This window comes from Acromyrmex echinatior, chromosome 18 (assembly GCF_024713525.1).
Source record: "Acromyrmex echinatior isolate Ae372 chromosome 18, ASM2471352v2, whole genome shotgun sequence".
Lineage (NCBI taxonomy): Eukaryota > Metazoa > Arthropoda > Insecta > Hymenoptera > Formicidae > Acromyrmex > Acromyrmex echinatior.
In genome coordinates this window covers 5,142,151-5,151,341 of record NC_141869.1, presented here as the reverse complement: position 1 = coordinate 5,151,341, position 9,191 = coordinate 5,142,151, and the positions used below count along the sequence as shown (strand labels likewise).

Genomic DNA, 9,191 nt, shown 5'->3' with positions numbered 1-9,191 from the left:
ATAATCTTTTAATAATTTTATTCGTTTTAATAAAAACGTATAATAGGAAATTAACAATTTTATTTAACAAGTCCATTTTCCAGATAAATGACGGTATATAATAATTTTACGTATTTATAGTTTTTTATCTAAATTGATTTCAATGTTTAACAGAGAACTATAAAAATAACAATTTTAAATATCCATTTTAAATGTCCAAGAAAATGAGTGCATAATATAGATTTTATCTGTAGCGTTTATGATTTTTGATAATTTTGTTCGTGTTAATTGCAACGTATAATTGAGAATTAATAACTTTAAACGTCCATTTTCCAGGTGAATAACGGTGCATAATGATTTTATCTATAGCATTTATGGTTTTTTGATAATTTTGTTTTAATTGGTTACAATCTATAATAGAGAACTAAGGTTAACAACTTTATTTGGGATATACATTTTTCAGGCAAATGGACGGTACATAATACAGATTTTGCCTGAAGCTAGATATATCGAATTCTATTGAGTTCCTCTCAATTCATGATTCGATTAATTAGTGAATTCTGCGTAATTCCGCCGGATTCAAATTTCATTGCTTCAGACAATTGAAAACGATCTATGTGTTTGATCATTTTCAACGACAGCGCTAGACAGTCAATGCGAAACATTATGTTTACTGTCTCCGTAGACCATGTATATCCACAGTATCGTGAATTGAATCACGCCGAAATTCTGCCGGTTACAATCCCCCATTGGAAAAGTACGCTATACCGAATACCTCGTGTGCGTTCGCGCGTACACGCACACGCACACGCGTGCGTTCCGCTCCGCCGCGCGTCTCCTTCCCGATCCTTCCGCCACGGAAAAGGCAACCCCGAGTGCCGAGTTTGGTGCGCTGGAATAAATGTATAGGGGTGGGTTTCTGGCGTGTCATCGTACGGACGATTACGCGATGCTGGCCGAGCCGGCCGGCCGGCCGGAGGGGTTGGAAACGCAGCTACAGCAATCTCGAGCTAGCCCAGAGGGTGGAGCAGAGACCATTGAGTTTCGGAGCAAGCGAGGGTCAGGAATGTGTTCTGAAAGAACCGAGCATATTTCGAAGCGTCGCGTCGTGTTGTCGGCGCCACGATACATCGAATTCTGCTTGTTTGCCCAGGGACCCTATTGTTGCACTCGGGGCAACGTTTTCACGCGTGCCATGATTTCCTGCCTGTCACGCGTGTTCAGTGTTCACCAACCGCGCTCGCGCACTTTCTGTTTTGCTTTTGTAGCGGGGAAAGCATTCTGAGATCCTCCGCCGCAGGATCCAGCCTGGTGTTTGCTCTCCGAGAGAAAGAGTGACTTTCGAAAACAAAATTCTCAAATAAACGTAGAACTGCGACGTTGGCCTTTCGATCGACGAATGTGCATTCCGGAGACGCGGGATCTTTATAAACATATTTTCAGTTGGTTAAAAGTATTTCATGTTTTCTGCCAGGATCAGGTCTCTAATGTTTGCTCTCTAAAAATAGTTCCTGTAAATAAGATTCTTGAATCACAGACAGCAAATTACTTACATTAAAACACTAATTCCCAATGGAATAAATACATGGAAATGATAGTTTTGCGGAAGCATCTAAAAATTTAGTTATAGATACAGATCTGAAAAAATAATTTTGTTGAACCATTAAAATAATTATTATTAGGGCATACACAAACTGGTTGGTAAAATGTTAAAATTTTTTTTCAGCATTGCTCATTATGCTTGAATTTCCTGTGTAATTATTTTGATGGTTCAACAAAATTATATATTTGGCTAAAAATTTTTTAATGCAACAAATAGGAAATGAAGGCCCTAAACGGGCCAGCTGGATCTTTAATGTTTAAATAATTCGGTGTGAATTTAAAATTACATTTTTAAATGCTTCAGCAAAAAAATCGTTTTTTAATGGTATATTCTCTCTAAAGTAATATTTTTCATAATTATATCTCTTTCTGTAATTTGAAATTATATACACTACGTCTTTTATTAGATTGTTTATCAAAAGTATCCTATTTCTTCGAGCGCGTCATATCCTCTACAGTGCCACAAATTCCTGTTTGTCACTGGTATATTTTGTTCCTGCAACTTGAAAATATCTCGCAATCTCTTGGAGTAAATTCGATGTTTACTCCGATTATGGTTTCCACTAAAATGAGACAAATCCTTAATTTCAATTTAACTACTTTCCAAGTACATATAGTTCACAAATGTGTACCCAAACTTAGCAAACGCATCTCGCGGTGCGGAGTGACTATTATTATTACTACTAACGCGTCCCCGTCGCTATTATTGTCGCTACCATTACTCACCACGGCTTAGGCTCATTAGGCGAATTTGCTAGGCGCATTTGCATCGCAAGTTTTGCCAAGCAGAAACGCCCGCGAGAAACGAGAATTTTCACGTTGTCCCTAGCGCCTCGCAATCGCTCTCGCGAACATTCGCGCGCTCGTTTCCGCCAGCGTAAACTTCCTATAAATAAAATGCACGCTTCTCTCCAACGCACTCTCTCGCTTCCGTTCAAATTTCGTCGTTGCGAAACAAGTAGTAGCGGCATGGCGACCGCGTTCACGCGCGGCACGCAGGGCCGCACGGTTTTACGGCGCCTGTAAAATTTTCTAGCCTTGGCGCTTCGGTTCGCAGCCTCTCTATTTCTGGATTCCCATCGGCGTCGTTCCTTCCGAGCTCTCTCCCTCGCTGGATGCCACGCAACTTCAACCCTCCTCTCTCTGTCTCTCTCTATCTTCTTTCATCTAATCGGCGTACACACCCGCGTAAATATGCGCGACGTAGCACGTGAGGAGCACTTTTCGCCGGCTGGCCTGTCAGGCCTGCCTCTGCCTTGGGCTCAATGCCCTGTAAGTGATTACCCGGAAAACTGCTGCAAATTGCGTAATCGCCAACGCATAATATGTCGTTAATGAAACGATAATTATCTATGTTAATATATCGGAAATAACAAGCTGCTACATGGAGAAAGAATAGTTTTGCTAAAGAAAATCGAAAAATTGAACTAGATATTTGAAAATATTTTTGTTGACCTATTAAAATAATTATGTAAAATGTTCAAGCTGATTGCTAAGATATTAAAAATTTTTGCAGGACTACTCATGCTTGAATTTTTCACACATTTGTTTTTATGTCCAACAAAATTAGTTTCAGGTTTATATATTTAACTAGACTCTCATTCTAGTAAAATCTTTTTTTTTTTTTTTCAGATATGTTCTATTGTATTTCAATCAGAAAAATTGAAGATCACATATATATATATATATAAACTAATTTGAATATTTAAAGTACTTACATTAAAAAATTGAGACTTTACTACATATTTTTTAATAAGTTTCTGTATATATATTTCCATAATTAAAAAAATACTACTTCTTATTGAAATAATTGTTGATCCAGTCTAAATTTTTTGTAACAACTAATTAATTTTTTGTAAACTACTAAATGACTTTTTGCAAATTACTTTTAAATATGATGTAAAATAATCTGCATTGTTTTCGTAATTGTGTCATTATTTTGGAAATATGACATATGTGTAATCATTAAAGAAGTAATTTGACATCTTAACAGAGAAAGAATGAAACTTTCAGATGCGTTTTTGAAATTATCATCTTGAAACTTTTTCTATAATTATTCTAATATGGTGTTCCTAATATTATTATTCTAATATAATTATTCTAATATGGTTATTATAATTTTAAAATATTTTCTATAATTATTCTAATATAATTATTCTGATATAGTGTTAAATGATTCGTGGATTAAGATATTATTGGCATTGATGACACAAATTTTCATATATTTTCGTGTTCCCACTACAACTTTCGCAGAAAGAGGCTAAATAAATTTCCAAAATAACAGTGATAATTGTTGTAGAATAAATATTTATACTGTTAATTCAATAAACGAAAAGATTGTTTCGTTGCTGCGACGGAAATAGAGGTTTTCACTTTAACGGTGATTTTAACATTATTTTTTTTGGCGGACCGCAGTTTATTTAACCGAACAAATTTTTCTTCTCACCCCATCATAGATTTGTTTATATGCAGATGAAGTGAACGCGAGTGCGGCGCAATGGATGCACGCTTTGAAAGACTCGAGAATTTCATCTATATCTTCCGTCCACTTATGTGTCTTAGCAAATAATCATTTTCATCAACAAATGAAGATTATTTTTTTATTTATAAAAAAATCTATTACTTGGAAAAGAGCAAAAATATCACTCGTTATTAGAAAAATTGACGTAGGAACTAAATACGCTCTGATAAACCAAGATAACGATACGATAGCCAATTAGTGACGTATGATTTAATTTAGTTTATCTCTCTGGAAAAATTTGTACAAGACACATAAATATCGCAATTGATAATATTTAATGATATATATCGGGTGATATATATCGGGTTTATTTTAATCTTAACAAACAAATCTCGATGATATGTAATTTTATCAAAAAACATTCTAAGTAAAAAATTGTATGATATAGGAAACATTAAATGATGACGTCCCTCTCTTATACCATACAGCTTTTATTTGGAATATTTATTGATAAAATAAATTACCTGTTTTCGAAATATTTGCCTGTTAAGATTAAAATGAATCATTCTCTGTATAATATAGTCACAATTTGATATATATCTAATACGATATATATCTAATACGATACTTTATTAGTTCTTTATCAATGTTACGCACCGATATTCATTTAAATTTCAATTAATGGTTCACGCCGCCTGCTATCGCGAGTATCCGCCACGTGACGTTTATCTCACGATTCATTGACAGGATTCGAACATCATTCGTCTCGATGTCTATCGCTGCATCGAGCAGTGCATCTATTTGTCCATGATGTTAGCCAGGCGGTGTCGTGCGTCCTTTCATTCGATTCTGTTCCAGCTACCCCTAAAGCCCCAAATGATCCCTTTCGCCGCCCGATAAACGTTGAATGCGGTTGTACGCACGTGCGTTTCGTAATGAGCGATAAGCGGCCGAGAAAAGGCAGGGATCGATATCCAGCATCCCTATGACGGCGGATGAGGCTCACGGTAGCCCTTCCTAGGCATAAATAATAGAATATGAGAGAGAGACGTAATTGTTACGAATTGCCGACGTAATTTATGGGTGCCCTCGGGGTGGGTGGCCCCGGGGCGCGCGCGTTTTATCTCGTTGTGCTACGTTTGTCAAATGAAATAAAGCCATTATTAAACCGATATGAAATGTCATTACTGTGTCGGCGAACGTCAAATAATTCCGCAGAAATTGAATACGTCTCGTTGAAATAACTTTAATTACACTTTTTAATCGGATTACTATCATGATCTCGGCGAATCCATTTGAGAAGTGTTTTCCTGTTTCTTATATATCCGTTTGAGAATTTTTCTGCTTTCGACGAATGGTCCCCGGAGAAAAGTTCACGATCGTCCGGGAGATTCGACGGATTCTACTCGCCTCGTAAAGCAACGGGGATCCAAGGAGAGCCACTCGAGACTCTCGAAGCGTACTAAAATGTGGTTTTTGCCTCTTGTTTTTTTTTCATCACGATGGAAACGTACACACTATCAAAGTGCTGCTACGAGTATAAAAACGCTAATGCTCTTTCTTCTCGGCACTTTTGAACACAAGATAGACGCAGAAATGGATTTTTGATGGTATTTAGAAACGCATCCTTTATGCCTTATTTTCGCTCGAGAGACGTACAACAAAGCGTTAACAAATAAATTTAACGAATTACCCGTGACGAAAACTCGTGCTACTTAGCGTCCATAGCTACTTATGTAGATTTACGCATCGGTTACGCCTTCTCGATTTCCTAGAAGATTAATCGTCCTTATGCGGGCTACGAAAATTACTCTTCCGGTTCAAAGCGTGTGCGTAAGATCGTAAATTACTACTTCCAATTTATCCCCTCGGACAGACGATGATGTTAAAGCTTGGTTATTACCATCCAACTCATTTTACGACATAACATTACGACATAACGTTACACGTTTACATGTATCTTTTATGTACGGAAATAGATGCTAATTGATAAGCGTTTCAGAAAATTTAAAATCGAGATGGCACAAAATTCATATTTTTTTTTTTTGAATAAATTTAAATTAAATCATTTGAGATTTTATATAATTTTTATCCTTTTCGTTAAATTAATTAAAATTTTATTTTTTACATTTTTATTTAAATATCTGTTATTCATATTTATTGTACATTTTTCATTTATTCGGAGTTAGAGGAAAATTTACTCGACTATAATACCGAGTTATGACGTAGTAATGCGTGTTTTCACGGAAACGATTACACGGAAGATGTGAAATAAACGTATACGATTCCACCGAAATAATCAACCTTCGTTCTATGAGAACCAGCGAAACGCCTCGATATTTATTACATCTGGCACTTAGTTGACGTTGCATACTGCCAAAGCACTACTATTTCTTAACTGGAAATGGACTTTCTTATTAATGATTCACAAGAAACGTTTTGTGCTCTCTCAGATCAGCATGAAACGTCAGTGACTAAGAAATATTGGATCTTAATGCTATAATGCTGTAATCTTATTTTCATTGAAACGTTGAGCGAATATGTATGTAAATATAGTATGTATCTACATATAAGTATACATTACCAATGGAAATTAGAACATTTACGCACCTTGGAAAAATAGTCAAATTTAAAGTGAGTTTACTTTGGCAAAATTGATCAGAAAGAGTTATTTGCAAAAGCATTTTACAGTTTGAAAACTCTCGCTTTTTCTCTCTCTTCCCTCCTCTCCCTTTTCTTCTTCTTCTCTCTCTTTTCCTAAAATTTTTTGCAGTACAAATAAATATGATAATTGAAGAACTTTGAAATGTAGGCACACGCACGCACGCACACACACTCAGTGATTTTTAGTTCATGATAGGTATTTGGAATTTTACCTGTAAAGTGATTTGCTTTCCTTGTATCACAATACCACGCTATAATTTCATCATTCGATAGAACTGATTACAAGCAAACTGCACATTATTTCCAGGCTGCGTTTCGATATTCACTGCTGAAAATCTATGGATCTATAGTACACGTAACTATAGATTTTCAGTAAATATCGGAACGCAGCCCCAATTATGTCGTCAATGACGATATCGTATCAATGACGATAATTAGTACTGCAACAAACAAAACGATCAATGTGAAATAAATTTTTTTTTCTTTAAATATAAGTATAATATTTTTTAAATAACTTTGAATATACATTCGTCATTCTAATTTGATCGATACATATTTTTTATTATCATAAATTAAAAGCACAAATACAACAATTAAACGCAACTTTAGCCAAAAATGGCATCGATATATCGCAAGAATGTTACATACTCCTTTTTCCCTAACAAGAGGGAATAATGAGTTGCTTAATACGCGAGAACGTAGAAGTTAATTATAAGCAATCTTTAAGATATCTATAACAAAATATCTATAACATGAAATATTACTACGGAAAATATAATACGTTGATATAATGTCGTTTTCATAGATAAGAAAACACAATATTAATATCTTAAAATTCAGGTATTGGAAATAAATTTTGTTTTTATAAATTTATATATGCAATTTATCATATTACAGTCTATGTGTATGTTAAAAATTCTAGTTTATTTCATAATTTTTATTTAAAACGGAACAGTAAATAACTTTAAATAACTTTTATATGTAGAAATGAAATACATTAATGTATCTTAACAAAATATTATGACAATGGTACTACCTTTGAACATGAAATAACCAACCTTACGTTCCACGAGAGTCGGCGAAACGTCTGGATGTTTATTGCATCTGACGTTTAGTTGACGTTGCGTACTGGCAAAGCATTTAATTCTGAAATGAACTCTCTTATTAGTGACTCACGAAAAACATTTCGTGCTCCTCTAAGCCAGCACGAAATGTCGGCGATGACTAAGAAATATCAGAACTGGTCGATATCACTCCAACTGTGTACGATTCGGGGATGACGGACTTATCGCGCTATCGTTAAAACTCGAGGTGCACTTCATCATTTTCTCTTTGTCACGAGCGATCAATTAATCATCCGTGAAATGTCATTTTTTCTCAGCTCGCGTCTAATTCGAGGACAGACTCTGAACAAACTCTATACCTGCGACTTGTTGACACAGACGTTAAATTTTAATTCTCGATGTTTACCGCTCGCGTTTACCAGGCGCTTGTCTGGCGCGGTAAATTTCGGCTAACTTTCTTAATTCTTTCGTGGAAGTTGTGACTCGTCTTCCTACTTTCTCACGCCTTTCTCAATTAATTAATCATTTCTCAAGCTATGTGCGTCGCAGCCAAAATTACATCGCAATTTGTTAATTTAATTGTCGGTAGTCTCCGCAATAATGCGGGACTGCCACTTGTTCGATTGTTATGGACTTGGTCACGTTATGCATTTACCAATTTTCAGTCACGATACCCGCGCGTGCCTTGAAATGCATCGCCCGTATCGCATTCGCGTTCACAGCTGTGCTTTTATCCGCGAGATACATAATTTCTCGCGTTGTTGGAAATGGGGATCTCGCGTCCTGCGACTTGTCGATGCAATCTTGTGACACGAGTGCGATACATATGCGCTTATAGGGTGATGAGTCACGTTTGCTATATCATGACGCATGCTGCATTATTTTTATGGTGTTCTCGCGTGGGCGCTATGATTCACGAACCTACAGGCTTTTCCTGCCACCCCCATTCGATACTGTAAAGCATCCCTCTTTCCCTCCCCCTCCCCGGTATCACGAATATTCCCAACGTCCCGCTCGCATGAATGAATCGTCAGAAATCCCACGCGGACCATCGCGCATCATCGCCCCGTTAATTATTCCAGGTGGTCCACGCGATTTTGATTAGCCGTAAACGCATTCGGCGATCCTCGTGGGACATATCGAGGTTGGTGCCGTGTATTGCTCTCGCTCGGGAAAATACATTTATTAGCAGCTTGCGCGTTGACGGCGATTTATTCCGCTATCCTCGCAGATTTATCGATTTCGCGAAAGGGATTACCATTATCGCATTGGTTCATGATCGTATTATATTAAATTGTTGTTAATGTGTGATCTAACAGCAAGTTTTTCTGTATTCCAAGTATTTTTCTGGTACTGTATAAGAGAAAAAATAAATTAGTAATTATACATAATGGACATATACATTATGGACATATACAAAT

At 36.3% G+C, this 9,191-nt stretch overlaps 1 long non-coding RNA gene across 2 annotated transcripts; it reads right to left on the bottom strand.

Moving 5' to 3' along the window:
• Window positions 1–3,262: 3,262 nt before the first annotated feature.
• On the bottom strand, window positions 3,263–8,259 carry LOC147906772 (uncharacterized). 2 transcript variants are annotated; one of them, XR_015548214.1, is made up of 4 exons: window positions 7,765–8,259; window positions 6,919–7,146; window positions 6,653–6,799; window positions 3,263–5,059 (listed from the first exon to the last, which is right to left on the bottom strand). It is a non-coding gene; the product is annotated as an uncharacterized LOC147906772 (long non-coding RNA). The 2 variants fall into 2 exon arrangements; XR_015548213.1 differs by having other exon boundaries at window positions 6,653–7,146.
• Window positions 8,260–9,191: the final 932 nt, after the last annotated feature.